The following is a 21693-nucleotide window of genomic DNA, read 5'->3' as shown; positions in this document are numbered from 1 at the left end:
AGACCAAGTGGCAAACTTGAAGAAATGTTTAGTTTCATATGTTATAATCAATATTTTAATTCATTTTAATTATTCAATGTTATTAGTCCATAGTCGATAGTCCACAGTTAACAGTCCAATAATTCATCTATAGTTTAATATATAATATTCGAATTAATTAATACGTGTCGTGACCCGTATACATCTCAGACTCGATCACAACTCAAACTATATATATTATTGTAGAATCAACCTCAACCCTGTACAGCTAACTCCCGCATTACTGTATATAGAGTGTCTATGGTTATTCCAAATAATATATATAGATGGGTCGATATGATATGTCAAAACCTTGTATACGTGTCCCGATATTTAAAGTGCGTAAAATAAATAACAGAAATTAAATAACGATAAATAAAGTGCGTAAAGTAAATAACAGAAATTAAATGACGATAAATAAAATTGCGAGAATGTAAATTGCGATAAATAAAATGTAATCAGTTAGCTAGGAACAATTAGCTAGGAACAGTTAGCGTGAATTCTTAACAAAATTTCTCAAAGTTAATTTGTTTGTTTCTAACAAATTTTATTTTTTCAAATGTTTTCTTCATTATGCCACTTGTTGGATTCTGATAAATCAAAATACAAATATAAAATTGGATGAATATGATTATTCTGTGGTGAGCGGATACGTATATCTGTGGATGTAAGTAGGATAGTAAATGACTGTTGAATCAGATTTGAAAGAATGTACAGTGTAACTTATTAATGTGAAATCTAAATATTCCTCGGGTATTACCTACCCGTTAAAATATTTTCACCATTAACAGTTTGTACGAAAGAATTTTTTTTTAATTACAATCTTTATGAAAATATACTTGCATATATATTTTCTTCGGATGCAATCATAGATTTAATGAGTTAATATAATATTAAACTCATTTGATTTACGTTAGAACAAGAATATATAATCTCTAAAACATTAGAGATTACATATTCGCCATGTTGAACGAAGATAAATGATGCAGAACGTCATGTAGAACGATGATTATGCTCGGGGTACCGATTGTGATGTTGAGGCATGTGTTGTTGTGGTTTGTGTTGTTGCTGGTGGTACAGTTGATGTCGTTGATGTTGTTGAAGCTGGTACATTTTGCACCATATTTTCCAAGGCTACAACTCGGGCGCGAAACTCATTGACTTTATTACTCCGGGATGATTGTTGGTATGAACGAGCGAATGAATAAGGTTTTGAATCTGGCTTGTGATATAGTCGTGGCGAGATACTCTGGAAATGAGAGAGAAAATGGTGTTACGAACAGATTCGCCGGTAAGTACTTCAGGTTCTTCGCCAAGAGGGAAATTCAGTTGGTGGAAAGGATCGCCATTTTCGTGTCTCTATTGATTAAGTCGACTACGAACCCATCATATGAATTGGGGATGACTGATTGGTGGATACATTCTAGTGACACTGCTTTCAGAGCTTAGGTGTATATCCATGTCGGAATAGCTGTCGGAATAACTATCGGAATAGCTATCGAAATCTGAGGGACTCGAACTGGTTGAGGGACTCATCTCGTATGATCAGATGAAGGATTTTCGATAAGGAATAGAATAGGATGTAGATTAGTACCCTGCAATACATAATTTACATATGCCTATATAATACTAAAATCCCAAAAGTTACGGAGGAATCTACGGAAGCTGTCAGGCAAAGGTAACAATAACAGATACACTAAGATATGAATTTATCTATACATTGTCTATGCAATAGAGGCAGTAAGACGTGTCTAGACTTTAAGGATGATAAGCAAATAATTTTCGACACTGATGATAAGCAAAACTTTTGACATGCTGACACGGTCGAAGTCCAGACTCATTAATGCATCCTAACGACTTATCAATTATACACACTAATGCAGACCTGGTTCGCTAAGACCACCGCTCTGATACCAACTGAAGCAAACCGTCCTAATCCATCCGGACGAAGTCCATATCGATTATAAACGATTCACAACAGTTGATTACATCGCGAGGTATTTGACCTCTATATGATATATTTTACAAACATTGCATTCGTTTTTGAAAAGACAATCTTTCATTACATCGAAAGTTGACAACATGCATACCATTTCGTAATATATCTTACTATAATAGACTTAATAATAATCTTGATGAACTCAACGACTCGAATGCAACGTCTTTTGAAATATGTCATGAATGACTCCAAGTAATATCTCTAAGATGAGCAAATGCACAGCGGAAGATTTCTTTCGTACCTGAGAATAAACATGCTTTAAAGTGTCAACCAAAAGGTTGGTGAGTTCATTAGTTTAACATAAATAATCATTTCATAATTTTAATAGACCACAAGATTTCATACTTCCATTTCTCATAATCATACGTCCCATGCATAGAGACAAAAATATTATTCATATGGATTGAACACCTGGTAACCGACATTCACAATATGTATATAAGAATATCCCCATCATTCCGGGATCCTCCTTCGGACATGATATAAATTTCGAAGTACTAAAGCATCCGGTACTTTGGATGGGGCTTGTTGGGCCCGATAGATTTATCTTTAGAGTTCGCGTCAATTAGGGTGTATGTTCCCTAATTCTTAGATTACCAGACTTAATAAAAAGGGGCATATTCGATTTCGATAATTCAACCATATAATGTAGTTTCGATTACTTGTGTCTATTTCGTAAAACATTTATAAAAATTTGCGCATGTATTCTCAGCCCAAAAATATAAAGGGTAAAAAGGTAAATGAAACTCACAATAATGTATTTTGTAGTAAAAATACATATGACGACATTGAACAATGTAGGGTTGGCCTCGGATTCACGAACCTATATCATTCATATATCTATTAAGACACATACTTGTAATCGAACAAATATATTTATTTATATTATTATTAGTGATGTAATTTATATATATAGTAGACTAATAGGTTCATTATATATATTTTCATTATATATATAGATATATTAGTATAGTTAAGTTATGTGTATTAAATATATATTTATATATAAAATCTTTATTTTTATGTTTATAATTTTAATAACGTCTTTAAAACTTTTATTTTTCATAATCGTAATTATTTTAATAATAATGACATAGATAATACTGATATCAATAATAATGATAGTTTTAGTAAAAAAATAATACTAATAATAATAATGGTAATTTTTAATAGTTTTAATAGAAATTTTCAGTAATTATACAATATCACTAATATTAATGTTTAAATGATAAGTCTATTAATGATACTTTGTAATATTAATAATAATGATGATAATACTAATAATAATACCTATGTGTATGATAATAATAACACTAACAATTATAAAATGTTACAAGTACTAATATTAATGCAAATAATAATAATTTGTATCATTCTCATAATAATAATAATCATAATCATAATTATAATAATAAATTATAGTCTTTATAATAATACTTGTATTAGTAATAATAAGTGTTCTAAAAATAACCATAATAATAATAATCACAATACTAATAATAATAATAATTTTGGTAATGAAATCTACCTTCCAAAGCCTTTCTAAAAAAATATGCCCTGAACCGGGTTTGAACTAGAGACCTCCTGCTCACTCGTAAACACACTTAACCATTCCCTCTGTCTTGTTTATCTGATTTATAAGGCAACCCAAACTATATATCTAGTATTTCATTTAGCCATGTTCATCATCTTCTTCACCAAGTTTAAAATCAAACGGGGGCAAAAACTCAACAACAATCAAACGGGTTTTCATTTATGACTTGTAAACAACATGAAACAAAAAAAAATGTGTTCATGATATAAAAAAAAAATGAGAAAAAAAAACAAAAAAAATCCTACTGCTTGCTAGTAGCCAAGAAAAAAAATTTTGTTTTCAATTTTGAGTTCGTTTTGGAAAAATCTTTACAACATGAAACATGTTTCAAATCATTCCTAAAATCTATCTAAATCATCAATTGAACTTAAAACATCAAAACAAGCTCTAATTTCTCCAAGAACAAAACAGTTGACTTTTGACAATTTAACTTTGACTCGCAAATTCGAATTCGTTATTAAGAATTGAAACTTGAGATTTTGCAGGAAGTTTAAGTAAATGATTCCTAACAACTCTGCATTTTTAGTTTTTGAAATTTGTTTCGAATTTACGTTAGTGTATATTACTGTGAAGAACTCAAGAACTCAAAAATTGATTTTTAGATTAAGAGTGTTATAGGTTATGATTACAACATGAATTGTGTTGCAAATCATTCCTATAATCTTTATGGATCATCAAATTAACTGAAGATATTAAAACAAACTCGAATTTGATTCAAGAACACTTAGTTGACTTTTAAAACCCAAAACTTTGACTCTCAAATTAGAGATTAATAGAAAGAATTGAGGATTGAAAACTTACAGATAGTTTGATTAGATCATTCCTAACGACACTGCATTATTAGATTTTGAGAATTCACTTGAAATCGAGCTTTTGTTAAATTGAACCAAGAACAGAGCACGACTTGTTTTTCTAAATTTACTTGTTTTAGTTCTCTCTCAATTGTGGATGTATAGATATACTGAATGATTATTGTGATTGAAATAGACTTGTAACAACATCCGACAGGAAACAAAATCAGATACAGTCTCGATGGCTTTGTGTAACAAACTGGTATCTTTTTTTTCTATTTTTTTTTATAAATTATATAATAATTACAAGATATATTAGTAATAATAAATAATAATACTGATTAATAATAATATAAGTACTAGAAATACCAATATAGTTAATAATATTACTAATAATAATAATATTATTGTTAATAGACAAGTATAATAAATGATAAATAATAATATAAAAATTTTAATGATAAAAATAATTAATAATTCTAATAATAATAATAATAATAATAGTTCTTAATGATAATATTAATAATAAAATCTAATAACAATATTAATAAATATAATAATGATAATAAAAATAATAATAATGATAATAATATCAATAATAATAATAATTGTATTGATAATAATTATTAGTAGTAATATTAAGAATCATAAAATTTATAACTTTAATAAGTTTACTAATAATAATAAAAATAAAACGATAATAATAATAGGTTTTTTTATACTAATAATAATACTACTTATCATAATTTTGTTGATACTAATAATATTAATAATTTTGATAATATAATAACTTATGTCAAATTTCATATATACTTTATATAATAATATTATTGATACCAATATTGATACTAATAGTGAAATTAATGGTAATGATATTAATATTACAAATATAGTACTATCAATTATATAACATATTGACTCTTTAATATTTATAAATTACAATATATATCATATTAATTATGTATATATCTAACAACCAATATCCCAACTTACGTTATATAAACAAAGACATTTTAATAAACAAGTTTTATTATATCAAAAAATGTTTTCGCACGTTTGAAAATAGATCAATCAAGTATTATGAAATTCAATTCTCCATTAACTTCTGTCTGACACTAGATAAGTGATTCTTTGTTCGTATTTGAAAATCACTTTACCATTTATTCCGAATACCGTTAAAAAGAAACGATTTCTCAAATTAACGTGGGCCTCGTAACAGAGACTCGTAATCATAATTTAATGTATCTGATAATTCAATCATATGATATTATCTTTTAATTTTGTCAATAATGATATTGAAATAAACATGTTTATGTAAAGTATTATACATCTAATATCTTAACGTTTTCAATTAATAAGTATATATTATATATACATATCTATATACACATAAATTTTCGTGAATCGTCAGGCATGGTCAAAGGGTAATTGATTACATGAATATAGATTTCAAAACTTTCGAGACTCAACATTACAGATTTTGCTTATCGTGTCAGAAACATATAAAGATTAAAGTTTAAATTTGATCGGAAATTTCCGGGTCATCACAACATCAACCAATCAACTACCATGATTACTGGATAAAATGGGGGTGGGTTCGCGACATACTCACCCTATGGAGAAGGGAAGAAGGTACTCCATATCATGAACCGAATCTGCCACCTAACCTTGGAGTACTCGACCCGCTCACCGGCGAACCTGTTCGCAACACCGTTTATACCCTTTTTGCAAGAATTTTTCATCTTGAGGCTACTATTAACGGAACTAGAGAAGATATCCGACCTCTACCTCATACTGATAACCAACCAGGGTTAGTAGAAGAAATTAAAGAACTCCGAGCTCGAGTGTTAACTTTGGAGAGCACGGTACATAATTTGCAAGCACCAGCAGTATCACCAACACCAGTAACATCATCAGCCTCAGCACCAATAGCACTAGTACCACCAACAACAACATCCGCGTCACCAGCTTCGACATCTCATTTTGTACCTCGAGTATAATCATCGTTCTACGTATCGTTCTACATCATTTATCTTCATTCGACATGACGATTATGTAATCTCTAATGTTTTAGAGATTATATATTCTTGTTCTAACGGTAAATCAAATGAGTTAAATATCATATTAACTCATTAAATTCATGATTACATCTGAAGAAAATATACATGTGTATATATGTTTTCATAAAGTTTGTAATTAAAACTTCATTTGTACAAACTGTTAATGGTGAAAATATTTTAACGGGTAGGTAATACCCTAGAAATATTTGGATTTCGCATTAATAAGTTACACTGTACATTCTTCGAATTTGATTCAACGATCATTTACTATCCTATTTACAACCACCGATATACGTATCCGTTCACCAAAGAATAACTATTTTCATCAAATTCAATTTCATATTTGGATTTTAACCTATCAGAATCCAACAAGTGGCATAATGAAAAATAATGGACACAATAAAAATTGATTAGAAACAGACTAATTAACAATATGAAATTTTGTTAAGAAACCACGCTAACAAGATCCTAGCTAACTGTTCCTAGCTAAATGTTAATTCCGTATTACATTTTATTTTATTGCAATTTATTTATCGCAGTTTATTTATCGCATTTTATATTCTCGCAATTTTATTTATCGTCATTTAATTTCAGTTATTTATTTTACGCACTTTAAATATCGGGACACGTATACAAGGTTTTGACATATCATATCGACGCATCTATATATATTATTTGGAATAACCATAGACACTCTATATGCAGTAATGCAGGAGTTAGCTATACAGGTTTGAGGTTGATTCTACAACAATATATATAGTTTGAGTTGCGATCGAGTCTGAGACGAATACGGGTCACGATACGTATTAATTAATTCAAATATTATATATTAAACTATATATGAACTATTGAATTGCTAACTGTGGACTATCAACTGTGGACTACCAACATTGGACAATTAAAATGAATTAAAATATTGACTATAACATATGAAACTAAACAATTCTTCAAGTTTGCCACTTGATTTCATCTTAAACCTCATTTGTATCTTGACAATTATAATCTGCGTTCAAACCTTTCATAATTCTTGAAAACACATAAATCGAGAGGAAGAATCAACCCCATTTCATCTACGGAAGAAAAAATTTATGCATATAGCTATGCACCTGAAAAACTCTCAGAAACCGAGTAAACATTTAACACATAGCCGTGTTAATCCCTTTACTGTTATTATTACCCAACATAACTTTGCAATCCCTTTCCAAATTAGCCAATTTTGTCACAGCTCCAGCAAGTCAACTTCGACTTTTCAGTCGGACTAGCCTTACTATAACCTTGATATATATGCGTGCTCTTTTATTATTACCCTTTTATATTCCACCATATTACCAGCAGATGTACCAGCAACCTCGTCGCTCCTTGATTTAAATCTCCCCGACAAATCACTATATTTATCTATTGAAGTCTCATCATGTACTCATCCGCATCTTGTAACAAGAATTGCCATACCAATTACCGAAAATCAGCAAATCTGTATTGTGAGTCTCGCAACGTTTCCACAACAACAGTTATATGTATCCATATAACGTTTATCTCTTAGAACTATGATCCTCCATTCTGAAATTCTGAAAAGCACCCAGTCTGCGAATTAATACTCTGAATTTTGGAAAGCTGAATGAAGCAGCAGAAACTGTAGACAACCGTAAACGACCTTAATCGTCGAAAGTTTAATGATAAAGAATAGTATGTTGGAAAAGCTAAGAAAAGTTGGAACTGAAAAAAAATGGATTGAGATAACCATGAAGGAGACCAATGACAAATACAAGGACCATACCCTATATTCAAAGAATCCAGATAATTCTGGATCCGTTGAAATCTTTAGAGAATATCTTGCTCCGAAGTCATGTTAAAATCTTGCGGAAAATCTTTCTCCATCAACCATCGAACTTAGAAATTTCAAAATATTATCATCAATATCTTCGATATTTCTGAGGATATTTTCATAAATATTTTCGTCCGAGATTATATACCCCTTCGTGTTATCTGTATTACATCATATTGAAAACTGTTTTAGTTTTCAATATTTTGTAACATCTAAGTATAAATTATGAATGAATTTTGAAGTAATGTTGGGAACTGATGCATGAATTAGTATAATATAATGACACTTGATCAACGTGATTATATTACAGTAATTCATGCTGAATTTCTAATGGAACGTGATGATTCACAGAACATACCTTCATCATGTGCCATTTACACGACTCTTACATTCTACCCAATTTCCAAATATATTAAGAACATATCTTATTGATAGTTCTATCTTTTCGGATATTCTGGTAATCTGACAAATCAAGATCGTGCCATTACGATTTTCTTCTTAGAACATTAGCTATGTTCAATCCGAATTTCATATCTACAAACTCTGGACCATTAGTCGCTTGACTTAGAGTCGAGAAGAGAATAAAAAGGCAAAGAGCTCCGAGATATAAGGGAAAATATAGAGCCCAATGACAACACCGAAATTACAAACCGTGTATATCAATGCGAATAGCAACATAAAGACACGGGAGAATTACAAACACTATAAACCCAAGATAATAGTAGAAGTGAATAGATTCTTCTGGCGGCAGATGAAAGAGAAGAATGACAGATATGAAGGTTAGAAGTATATCAAGAATCAATATTGGATGGAGCATATTAACGAATGCTTTAAAGTATGAATTAAAGGAGAAAGAATAGAAGGTGTGTGTTATTGAAATAAGAAAACGAAGAGGGTGGATTTATAGTGAAATATCTGACAGAGCAATCGAAACAGATTATTGCATTTAATCAAAGAAGATCCTGATTTCTTTAATCGCCAAAGAACCAAATCTTATTACGAAGAATTTCTTTAAATCCCATGAATTCCGGAAATCAATCTTAACTACGTCATCGGTTAAAATGAATATACGTTTACTCATTTCACTCTCTTGTGATAGCTTCACTTATACTCTACGCGTAATCAAATTGTTTTATCTATGTTAATCAATAATGATAAAACTCTAATTATCAACTCATATTCGTCATGAAAACATTTTTTATTGTTAGCCATGACCATCCCAATCAAATTTCGGGACGAAATTTCTTTAACGGGTAGGTACTGTGACGACCCAGAAATTTCCGATCAAATTTAAACTTTAATCTTAATCTATAATCGACACGATAAGCAAAGTCTGTAATGTGAAGTCTCAAAAACTTGGAACTATGTTCATGTATTCATTGATCTTTGACTATTCTCGACGATTCACGAACCATTGTTGTAAATTTATATGTATATATAAATTAAAGATAAGTATATATAATAATTTGAAATAAAAAAAATACAATTTAATCACTAGAATTAACTATGTAAAATAAGATACAAAATAAATAAAAATGAATTTATATATATATATACATACATATATATGATTACCATGAATAATTATTATATTGTAATATATATATATATATATATATATATATATATATATATATATATATATATATATATATATATATATATATATATATATATATATATATATATATAATGTTAAATATCCAAATATATCATTATATAGGATAGGTAACACATAAGAAATAAAATATAAAGTTAATATATTATATATAATTACAAATTTAGAATAGGGTAGTTATAGTAATATTATGATTACTTTCATTATTATTATTAATACTAATATTAATATTAAAGTTAAGTACTAGATGCCTTATTATAAATAATATGGATTTGAAATTAAACACAATTAAACTGTTATAGCATTATTATTATGACTAATATTATTATTATCATTAGTAATAATAATATTATTATTTTGTTATTATAAATCTGTATTATTCTTGTATAATATTAAGAGCATTATTATTATAGTTATATTTACTAATAATATTAATTATAACCTATAAAAAATATATATATAATTATGAAGATATACATATATGAAGATACAAATAGATAGATAGATATATATATATATATATATATATATATATATATATATATATATATATATATATATATATATATATATATATATATATATATATATGTATATATATGCCATTATATACATATATACACTAAGAAATTAGTATTATTATTTATTATTATAATTATTATAATAATTATTATTATTAATATAATTATTAATTATTAGTATTAATTATATATATGTAATAAAAATCTATTAAAGGACGATTTTGTTTTTGTTCTATAGCTGATTCGTTAGACTGTGATAACCAACAAGAAGTACGAATTTGTTATAAATCGTTTTCCTATATTTAATCTAGTACAATTGAAGATTTTCAAATCATAAACCAATCCAAGAATTCGTTGCACGTCGACATCTACTTTATCTATTTTGTTTTACTTCATTGTTTTTGCTTCTGCTATATTCTAATTGACGAACCATTTTCTGTATAATACAAGTAATTGATCTGTAATTATTGACAACCTCATTCCACTTTACACTTCCTATATCAAATACAATCACCTTTAACAGCTATTCATTTATGAATTTCACATAAAACCCATTCGATAAATGCTGCTGTTAACCAGGAACAATCATCTTCGATGTTCACCAAACAACCTGCTATTCTTGTTTTGATATTCAAAACAAAACCCAAACACCCATTGAAACCCACACCATCGTGATGCACCACCTTTATAATTCTTGAGTTCATCTCCATTCAACCAATCACGTCCCCTTTTCTTTCTCCTCCATCGTCAACCCAACACCATCGTGGCTTATCGCCATCTTTCCCTCTCTTTCTATTATATTTTTTTCTTGTCTATCGATCGTGGTAAACCCGGGATCAAAGACACTACCAATCCACCTAGCCACCTTCACTCTTGATTAAACATTTTTTCTTTTGTTGTTGTTCATCAACAAAACCATCATCGAACCATAAAACCCATTTAATAGATATTAAAGATCGAAGAAGATGATGAATATTAATAAAACGATGTTAGTACCTGCTGTGATTTCCTTTTCGATTACCGTTCAGATCATACTTGTCGCTATTTTTTTCTTTCCTCTCGATCCAGTTTGCAGCTGCCTTCCTTATCCCTTTTCGGTTGCAGTTAAAAAGAATGAAGATATAGAAACGATTAATGTGAACGTTAAATATTCATTCACACAAAGCCTTATTATTTAAAGAAGCCAACATGATGTCTTTTATGATTATGATAATGAATCTTTGGTTCGTGGATGAGCTGTAAAGGAATTGTCGAGCACTAGGAATGTTAAATCACATATCACAGTTGGCCACTAACAGATACAAAACCTTTACCCTACAGCCGATTTTCTTCCCATCTTGAATTCATCTGATAAACATCGAGCTAAGTTATATATTAGATGGGCCTCATAAATGTTTTGGGCCTGCACCGGGACTAGAGCCCAGTAAACAACCTGCCCATATCAAAGACCCATCAATTTTACCTTATTAGATGATACGTGATAACAAACGTATGTGTCTCCTGCAAGTTCTTTAAACCGTTTGATCCCTCTGAATACTTTGAACCACAGCCTACTAAACCTTCTAGATTCACAATTGTAGTAATAGATTCGTATTCCTAAAGATAATGCAAATCTTGTTTCGTGGAACGTTATCTATTGATTCTTTTATGTCGATAGTGACATCCGTTGGTGATGATAAATAATATGTAGATGATGATTATGATTCCACAGCGATGAAGATGATGATAGTTAGTTGATGATGAGGTATGATGATGATAAATATTAGATGATGATGTTATATAGAAGAAGAAAGAAAAGGGTAACAGACTAAAATGGCTTATATATATTTAGGTGGTAAATTAACTCAGAAATGAGGAAATAGAGGGATGGTTGAGAGTGTTAGCGTGTTAACAGGAGGTCGCGGGTTCGATCCCGGGCAACGGCATTTTATTTTTGGAGCTTATTATTGTGAGGTAGTCACCACCCTTTTTGTTATTATCATTATTATTATTATTATTATTATTATTATTATTATTATTATTATTATTATTATTATTATTATTATTATTATTATTATTATTATTAATTATTGTTATTATTAGTACTGTAATATTAAAATTTTTTGTCATTTATACAAAAACTGTTATTTTGTTATTACCACAACTATATAATTATTATTATTATTATTACCATTTTTACTACTAGCATCAATAATATTATTACTATGATTTTTATTATTATAAGTAATGTTATTATTATCATTATAATCAAATACAACTTTTACTTACTATTATTAATATTATATGTTATTATGTATATAAAAATAAACTTATAAATAATATTACATATAAGTATGAATTAATTACATTAACAAACTTTATATAAATATTCATATATAACAAATTAGTTACTTTTATTATATATATATATATATATATATATATATATATATATATATATATATATATATATATATATATATATATGTATATATATATATATATATATATACATATACATATACATATATACATATACATATATATATATATATATATATATATATATATATATATATATAAATCATAATCATTTTCAAATATGTATATATAAATTAAATATATAAAGTCATAATATACGAAATTGTTAGATTACGAATATATGTTTTAATATATAAATGAATGATATAGGTTCGTGAATCCGACGCCAACCTTGCATTGTTCAGTTCAGTCGTATGCATATTTTACTACAAAATATCGTTTACTCATTTCATTTTTGGGCTGAGAATACATGCAATGCTTTAATAACTGTTTTGCAATATTTATATGCGTGAGTTCATTTGATTCCCTTTTACTCTTTACATTTTTGGGACTGAGAATACATGCGCTGTTTTTACAACTGCTTTATTAAATGTTTTTGAAATATATTTTGAACTGCGAATACATGAAATGCTTTTATAAATGTTTGACGAGATAGACACAAGCAAAACATTCCTCGAATGAATTATTATGCAGACAGAAGTTCTGTGAATTATTATTGAATTATGTGGACATAATAATTGCCACCATTGAATTATGTGGACATGATAATTGCCACTATTGAATTATGTGGACATGATAATTGCCACCATTGAATTATGTGGACATGATAATTGCCACCAATTGATATGAATGTTATGTATCGAGAGAATGATTTTTATGCACAGGTTATGTATATTATATTTTGTGCACAAGATATGTGTACGGTTACTAAGATTTATGAAAGATGATTTCGTACACGAGAAATGTGTACTGTATTTAAAAGATATCGCATGTACATTACAGGTGGGTATAGGATTCGGGCCCATTTGTACCATGCAGGATTTAAATCTTGTGGTTTATTAAAATGATGAATTTTTATTGTTTTATGATAAACCTATGAACTCACCAACCTTTTGGTTGACACTTGAAAGCTTGTTTATTCTCAGGTATGAAAGAAATCATCCGTTGTGCATTTGCTCATTTTAAAAGACATCATTTGGAGTCGATCATCGCAATGGGACCAGATGTTGGTGACTTCGTCCAGATGGATTAGGACGGGGTATGACACCATACAAGAACTATATTATTTCAATAGATTTTAATTCTCAATAAAAATGACTTAGGATATCTTATTAATTAAAAAGAAAGTTTGGGCATGCAACTTATGACCCATTTGACCTAGTTCCTTTTAAGCAATTCCTATATAAAGTTTACCAATTTGAGTATTTGACACGATACAGATGGTCGTAATACTTGTTACATAAATGACCCGTTCATAAGTAAATGGGTCAAGATTGCAACTTTTTCTATCACCCAAGTCAGTATAACAAATGTACCATATGAGAATGCAACCAAATGTTATGAACCTACCTGGAGCCAAATACCCAAAAGTCCCAGCAACAATGGTAGTTATATGAGATTCCTCATCCTCTAATAATTTTGCAAGTCCAAAGTCAGAAACCCGTGCCTCAAAATTTCCTGTTATTTAAGATAATTAAAGACTGTAATATGATTTGTATTGATAAGTTTTATAAGAACTTGAATTGATACATTGTTACATTCCAAAGTCAGCTTATATGAACAAAAGATCCTAGCAGCTACTTCTAATTCAAGGTTGGATCCAATACATCTTTTGGAACCCATTTTACGATTGAGGAAATATTCCTTTTGATGTAGCCGTTTTAATTATCAGATTGGTGTTGCCAAGGTTGTCTTGTGACTTGTACAAATATGGAAATGATGAAGTATACACCCTTCTGATCCTAAAGTCAACTTACCATAAAAGGTAAATTGACTATTCTTGATTGCATTCTAACACTCCCCTTCAAGTTGAATAGTGGGGTTTCTGTTATTCAACTTGCCAAGAATTTCACTGAAGAGTCTTCTGTTGAATGATTTGGTGAGGATGTTGGCTAGCTAATCTTCTAATCTGATTGATGGAAGAAAAATAATTTCGCCATCTAACTTTTCTCTGATAAAGTGTCTGTCAATTTCAAAATGTTTTTTTTCTTTTATGTTGAACTGGAATTTCTGAGATGGCAATGACTGCTTCATTGTCGGAGAAAATTTGAGTAGCTTCTTTTGGTGGGATTCTAATTTCAGTTAATAGTTTTCGAATCCATAATTGAGATGTCCCGTTCATATCGATTATAAACGTTCCATATTAATTGATTTCGTTGCGAGGTTTTGACCTCTATATGAGACGTTTTTCAAAGACTGCATTCGATTTTAAAACAAACCATAACCTTTATTTTATCGATAAAGGTTTAAAAAATAATACGACGATTATCAAATAATGATAATCTAAAATATAGCGTTTTCACACGATTATTACATAATGGTTTACAATAATATTACACATCAATTTAAGTCTTCGAATGCAGTTTTTAAACAATATAACACAAGCATGCTGACTCCAACTCTTGTCCATAAATTAGCATGCAACAACGGAAGCTCTTAATAATCACCTGAGAATAAACATGCTTTAAACATCAACAAAAAATGTTGGTGAGTTATAGGTTTAACCTATATATTTATCAAATCGTAATAATAGACCACAAGATTTTCATTTCCATTTCTCAATAACATGCAATCTGCATAAAAATCATTCATATGATGAACACCTGGTAATCGACCTTAACAGGATGCATATAGAATATCCCCATCATTCCGGGACTCTCATCGGACATGATAAATCGAACTACTAAAGCATCTGTAACTCGGATGAGGCTTGTTGGGCCCAATAGATCTATCTTTAGGATTCGTGTCAATTGGTGTCAATTATAATAAACACCAATTCTTAGGCTACCAAGCTAAAAAGGGGCATATTCGGTTCGATAATTCAACATAGAATCTAATTTCGATCACTTGTGTCTATTTTGTAAAATATTTATAAAACTGCATGTATTCTCATCCCAAAAATAATAGATTTTAAAAGTGGGACTATAACTCACTTTCACAGATTTTTACTTTGCCGGAAATAAGACTTGGCCACTGGTCGATTCACGAACCTATAACAAATATGTACATATATATCAAACTATGATCGAAATATATTCACAACATCTTTATTACGTTTTAATGATTTAAGTTTGTTAAGTTAACAGTCCATCATTTAGTAATCTACAACTAATTGTCCATAGTTAGATGTACAGAAATAAATCAATATAAATTATCTTGAATCAATCCACGACCCAGTGTATACAAGTCTCAGGCTAGATCACAACTCAAAGTATATATATATTATTTTGGAATCAACCTCAACCCTGTATAGCTAACTCAAGCATTACTGTATATAGAGTGTCTATGGTTGTTCCGAAATATATATATATATATGGGTCGATATGATATGTCAAAACATTGTATACGTGTCTGTGGTCTATCAAGGTTACATAATATATGTTAGAATACATGTACAATACAATATAAGTTAGTTAAGTTATGATTTGTATAGATTTGTTACAAATTTCACGTAGCTACAACAAGCAAAATTATCCAATCTTGTTTTACCCATAACTTCTTCGTTTTAAATCCGTTTTGAGTGATTCAAGTTGCTATGGTTTCATAATGAACTGAAATTTATGAAACTAAACAGAAAAAGTATAAGTTTATAGTCGGAAATACAGGTTACAAGTCAATATTGTAAGAGGTAGTCACTTCAGTCGAAAGAACGACGTCTTGATGACCATTTTGAAAAACATACTTCCACTTTGAGTTTAACCATGATTTTTGGATATAGTTTCATGTTAATAAGAAAAATCATTTTACTAGAAGAACAACTTTTAAATCAAAGTTTATCATAGCTTTTAATTATCTAACCCAAAACAGCCCCGATTTCTCTATGACGGCGTATGTCCGGTTTTACGGTGTTCTTCGTGTTTCCAGGTTTTAAATCATTAAGTTAGCATATCATATAGATATATAACATGTGTTTAATTGGTTTTAAAAGTCAAGTTAAAAGGATTAACTTTGTTTGCGAACAATTTTAGAATTAACTAAACTATATTCTAGTGATTATAAGTTTAAATCTTCGAATAAGATAGTTATATAAATATGAATCGAATGATGTTATGAACATCATTACTACCTAAAGTTTAGTAGGTAAACCTACTAGAAGTGACAAAAATTGATCTAGCTTCAAAGGATCTTGGATGGCTTGAAAGTTCTTGAAGTAGAATCATGACACGAAAACAAGTTCCAGTAAGATTATCACTCGAATTAAGATTGTTATAGTTATAGAAATTGAATCAAAGTTTGAATATGAGTATTACCTTGATTTAGAAAGATAACCTACTGTAAATAACAAATTTTTCTTGAGATTGGATGATCACTTGAAATGGAATTGCAAGATTGGAAGTAAGCTAGTAACCTTGAAAGTGTTCTTGATGTGTTCTTGAGTTGTTGTTTTGTAAGTTGTTTTATGTTTGGATTTTTGAGCTAGATTGAGCTAGATTTTGATGAAGATGATGAAGAACACTTAGAACAATGGAAGAACACTTAAGAGAGAGAGAGTAATTTGATTCAAGAAAATTGCAAAGTGAATGTGTTTATGGTTAGTGAAGTTTACGTGAAAATGGGGAGTCCATATAGGCTCCATTAGTTTGTAATTTTGTGAGATATTTCATGCTAGTTGCCAAATGATGGTTCCCACATGTGTTGTTGACTCACAAGGACTGCTAAGAGCTGAATTATTATGTGTATATATCAATAGTATATACGTCTAGGAGCTGGGTACTGTATGAGTATGAATACGGGTGCATACGAGTAGAATTGTTGATGAAAATGAATGAGAATGCAATTGTAAGCATTTTTGTTAAGTAAAAGTACTTTGATATGTGTCTTGAAGTCTTTCAAAAGTGTACTAATACATCTTAATATACATTTTAACTGAGTCGTTAAATCATCGTTAGTCGTTACATGTAAGTGTTGTTTTGAAACCTTTAAGTTAACGATCTCATTTAATGTTATTAGCCCATTGTTTATTATATCTAATGAGATGTTAAATTATTACATTATCATGATATTATGATGTATGAATATATCTTAATATGATATATATACATTAAAGTGTCGTTACAACGATAATCGTTACATATATGTCTCGTTTTGAAATCCTTAAGTTAGTAGTCTTGTTTTTACATATGTAGTTCATTGTTAACACACTTAATAATATACTTAATTATAATTTTATCATGTTAAATATAGTGTAACAATATCTTAATATGATACATATGTATTTAGTAAGACGTTGTTATAATGATAATCGTTATATATACCGTTTCGAGTTTCTTAATTCAATAGTCTCATTTTATGTATATAACACATTGTTAATATACCTAGTGAGATACTTTCTTATCATAATATCATGTTACTTTTATATATATATATATATATATATATATATATATATATATATATATATATATATATATATATATATATATATATATATCCATATATATAACATCATATAATTTTTACAAGTTTTAACGTTCGTGAATTGCCGGTCAACTTGGGTGGTCAATTGTCTACATAAACTCATTTCAAATAATCAAGTCTTAACAAGTTTGATGGCTTAACATGTTGAAAACATTTATTCATGTAAATATTAATCTCATGTAATATATAATCATGGAAAATTTTGGGTCACTACAATAATGCTTCGACTACTCCCTTTGCTATCCCTTTAAATTCTGATTCGGCACTTGACAAAGAGACGACTTTTTGTTTCTTACTTCTCTATGCAACTAAGTTTCCTCCAATCACTGTAAAGAAACCTGATATATATTTTCTATCTCATTTTTCTCAAGCCCAACTTGTATCTATATAGATTTGTGTTTCAAGGTGTCCATTCTTTTTGAATATAACTCCATGACCCCGCAGTTTTCTTTAGATACCTAATGATCCGCATTACAGCTACCATATGATGAACATGTGGTTGATGCATGAACAGACTCACAACTCCCACAACATGCTCTATATCTGGTCGAGTGTGAGCATGATAGATAAGCTTTCCTACTATCCTTTGGTATTGCCCTTTGTCGGTGAGTTCAGCATCATCTTCTATGTGTAGCTTTTAGTTTAGAATCATTGGAGTTTTGGATGGTTTGCAATCAATCATTTCTATCTCTGCAAGAAGATCAAGGATATATTTCTTTTGACAAATAAATATTCCCTGTTGGGATCTTAATACTTCAATCTCCAAGTAGTATTTAAGTTTGCCTAAGTCTTTCATTTCAAATTCTTTAAATATGTTTATTTTTAAGTTAGAAATTTCCTCTTTATCATTTCTCATTATTATCATATCATCAACATAAATGATTAAACATGTAATTAAATTTCTTTTTTGTTTAAAAAAGAAAGTGTGATCCGAGTTACTTTGTTTGAAATCATTTTTTTCATAAATAATATAAATCTCCCAAACCAAGCCCGTGGAGATTGTTTTAGCCCTTATAAAGATTTTTTAAGTCGACAAACTTCCCTATCATTGAAGTTTCTCGAAAATCCTGGTGGAGCTTCCATATAAACTTCTTCTTTTAATTTGTAGTGACCCGAACTTTTCCATGTTTATATATTAATTAAAAACTATATTTGCATGATTAAATGTTTCCAACATGTTAAGCAATCAAACTTGTTAAGACTTGATTAATTGAAATGAGTTTCATGTAGACAATTGACCACCCAAGTTGACCGGCGATTCACAAACGTTAAAAATTTGTAAAAACTACATGATGATATATATATATATATATATATATATATATATATATATATATATATATATATATATATATATATATATATATATATATATATATATATATATATATATATATATATATATATATATATATATATGTATAGTTAACATGAGATTTTGATAAGTAAGTATCTCACTAAGTATATTAACAATGAGTGATATACATAAAAATGAGTTTATTGAGTTAAGAAACTCGAAACGATATATATAATGATTATCGTTATAACAACGTCTTACTAAATACATATTAATCATATTAAGATATTGATACACTATGTTTAACATGATAAAATGATAATTAAACATATCATTAAGTGTATTAACAATGAACTACATATGTAAAAACAAGACTACTAACTTAAGGATTTTGAAACGAGACATATATGTAACGATTATCGTTGCAACGACATTTTAATGTATATATATCATATTAAGATATATTCATATATCATAATATCATGATAATGTAATAATTTAACATCTCATTTGATATAATAAATAATGGATTAATTACATTTAACAGGATCGTTAACTTAAAGGTTTCAAAACAACACTTACATGTAACGACTAACGATGACTTAACGACTCAGTTAAAATGTATATACATGTAGTGTATTAAGATATATTAATGGACTTTTGAAAGACTTCAAGACACATATCAAAATACTTCTACTTAACAAAAATGGATACAAATACATTTCCATTCATTTTCATCAACAATTCTACTCATATGCACCCGTATTCGTACTCGTACAATACACAGCTCCTAGATGTATATACTATATACTGTTGCTATATACACATAATAATTTAGCTCTTAGCAGCCCTTGTGAGTCATAAAGACATGTGGGAACCATCATTAGACAACTAGCATGACTTATGAGTAAGAAAACAAAAACAAGAACTCCTTTTAACCCCACTCACCACCCACTCCATTTCACTTCCAATTCTCTTTCTAATTCTCTCTAAACACACACACTCTCTCAAGAACAAATTTTCCAGTAAACTAATCATCATCTTCATCAAAAACTACTTCAAGTATCAAGCTATAATCATCATAGGAAGAACACTTCAAGAACACTTCGAAAATTCTTTCAAGTTTGCTAGTTTACTTTCAATCTTGCAAATCTATTTCAAGTGATCACCCAACCTCAAGAAACATTTGTTATTTACAGTAGATTATCTTTCTAAATTAAGGTAATATTCATATTCAAGCTTTGATTAAATTTCTATAACTATAACTATCTTAATTCGAGTAGTAATCTTACTTGAACTTGTTTTTCGTGTCATGATTCTACTTCAAGAACTTCCAAGCCATCAAAGATCCTTTGAAGCTCAAGTTATTTTTTCATCATTTCCAGTAGGTTTGCCTACTTTACTTGAGGTAGTAATGATGTTCATAACATCATTCGATATATATATATATATATATATATATATATATATATATATATATATATATATATATATATATCTTATTCGAAGATTTGAACATGTAATCACTAGAACATAGTTTAGTTAATTCTAAAGTTGTTCGCAAACAAAGTTAATCCTTCTAACTTGACTTTTAAAATTAACTAAACACATGTTCTATATCTATATGATATGCTAACTTAATGATTTAAAACCTGGAAACACGAAAAACACCGTAAAACCGGACATATGCCGTCGTAGTAACACCGCGGACTGTTTTGGGTTAGATAATTAAAAACTATGATAAACTTTGATTTAAAAGTTGTTCTTTTGGGAAAATTATTTTTATTATGAACATGAAACTATATCCAAAAATTATGGTTAAACTCAAAGTGGAAGTATGTTTTTCAAAATGGTCATCAAGATGTCGTTCTTTCGACGGAAATGACTACCTCTTTCAAGAGTGACTTGTAACCTGTATTTCTGACTATAAACTTATACTTTTTCTGTTTAATTTCATAAATTTCAGTTCATTATGAAACCATAGCAATTTGAATCATTCAAAACGAATTTAAAACGAAAAAGTTATGGGTAAAAC

At 28.8% G+C, this 21693-nt stretch overlaps 1 pseudogene; it reads right to left on the bottom strand.

The window, feature by feature from the left end:
* The window catches only part of LOC139888303 (LRR receptor-like serine/threonine-protein kinase FEI 2), a 194056-nt pseudogene that overhangs the window by 32804 nt on the left and 139559 nt on the right, over window positions 1-21693 (bottom strand).

Source organism: Rutidosis leptorrhynchoides, chromosome 2, assembly GCF_046630445.1.
Source record: "Rutidosis leptorrhynchoides isolate AG116_Rl617_1_P2 chromosome 2, CSIRO_AGI_Rlap_v1, whole genome shotgun sequence".
NCBI lineage: Eukaryota > Viridiplantae > Streptophyta > Magnoliopsida > Asterales > Asteraceae > Rutidosis > Rutidosis leptorrhynchoides.
Note: the sequence above shows the minus strand (reverse complement) of the source record. Positions and strands in the feature narration are given on the sequence as shown.